The sequence below is a fragment of the Geospiza fortis genome, unplaced genomic scaffold (assembly GCF_000277835.1).
Source record: "Geospiza fortis unplaced genomic scaffold, GeoFor_1.0 scaffold635, whole genome shotgun sequence".
NCBI classification, from domain to species: Eukaryota; Metazoa; Chordata; class Aves; order Passeriformes; family Thraupidae; genus Geospiza; species Geospiza fortis.
This window is the reverse complement of record NW_005054610.1, coordinates 165,918-167,750: the sequence shown is the minus strand read 5'-3', so window position 1 is coordinate 167,750 and position 1,833 is coordinate 165,918.

The window sequence follows — 1,833 nt, the reverse complement described above, 5'->3', positions numbered from 1 at the left end:
CCCAGACTGTCTGTAACTCTTTGTTTCTATTGTCTCATATTGTCCTAATCTCAATTGTCCAAATTATTATTACTCTGATTGTTTTACTGTTTTTATAACCATTTTATTCCTATTAAACTTTTAACATTTTCAAAACAAGAGATGGGCGTTTTTCACAGTTAAGCTGGCCCAGCAGGCTGGGTTTCATTTGCTGCTGGTTTGAAGCACAACGTGAAGAGCAGAGGGCGCCTGGAGCTCACAAATGCATGTGAAGGTCTCTGGCTCCCTGCATCGGCCCTTCTGCGTTTTCACGGGAATGGTTTGGGTGGGAAGGGACCTTAAAATCCATCCCATCCCATCCCATCCCATCCCATCCCATCCCATCCCATCCCATCCCATCCCAGGGACACCTCCCACTGTCCCAGGCTGCTCCAAACTGGCCTCGGACACTTCCAGGGATACAGGGCGGACACTTCCAGGGATCCAGGGGCAGCTGGAACTTCTCTGGGAAATCCATCCCAGGGCCTCCCCACCCTCCCAAGGAACAATTCCTAATTCCCAGTCTCCCATCCATCCCTGCCCTCTGGCACTGGGAGCCATTCCCTGTGTCCTCTCCCTCCATCCTGTGGAATTTGCAGCAACTTCAACAAGGGAAGAGATGAGAGTCTTGACTCCATGTTTCAGAAGGGTGATTTTTTATTTTATGATATATATTATATAAAAAATGCTATACTAAAACTACTCTAAAGAAAGAGAAAGGATTTCATCAGAAGGCTAGCAAAGAAAGGAATAATAAATTCTTGGGACTGCTCAAGAGCAAACAAAAAATATAGATTATAATTTCATTTGAAATTGAAATGGCATCATATACTTGGCTTTTGACATGGATAATGGGGCCATGGATTTAAAAGGTTTTATTAAATTAACAGAAGTTCTGAGTGCAAGCTCAACATCCCTGCCTGGACTGCTCACAGCCTCGACACAGCTGGCTGTCATTGGTCATCAAGTAAAAACAATTCACATGCTGGCTAAACAATTCTCCACATCACATTCCAAAGCAGCAGAACATGGAGAAGATGAAGCTTCCCAGCTTCTCAGGAAAAAAGATCCTAGTGAAAGGATTTTTCAGAAAATATGTCTGTGACACCGTCCCTTGTCCCCAGCCCCTCTCCAGATCTCCTGGAGCCCCTTTGGGTCTCCTGTCCCTTCTCCTCTCCAGGTGAGCACCCCCAGCTCTCCCAGCCTGGTCCCAGAGGGGCTCCAGCCCCGGAGCAGCTCCACGGCCTCCTCTGGGCTCTCTCCAGCAGCTCCTCATCCTCCCTGTGTGGGACCCCTGGCTTTCTCAGACCTCTGCCTTTCTTAGGCAGAAAAAGGTGCAAAGACAAATACAATTTCCTCCTCCTCCAGGCAATGGAATTCAGGGGTTTGAAGTCTCTGACTCTCTCTGGCTGGATTTAGGACTCCCACATTCCCATTTTCAACAGGCATGGGAAGCAGCTCCATCCCTTCCTCCCTCCAGCATCCCCCACACCCTGACCAAACTTCCCCCTTATCCTGCATCCCTCCATCCTTCCTTTCATGGTTCCAGACTGATTAATCCCAATTTTTGCCTGAGCATCCAAAAGCCCAGAGCTGAAATTTGATGGAATCATCATCCTTTTATCATGTCTGTGGTCATTTCAGGGAACACTGATGATGGCCTCATCCAGCTGCTCTTGGACCCCTCATTATCTGTGTGGAAATGTTCCAGAATAATTCAGTCCCTGTTTTCTACAGAAAATGCAGGGAAATCCCTCCTGGCTGTCCAGCATCACTTCCCAGGAACCAAATTCCCCACATTTTGGGTTTGACTCT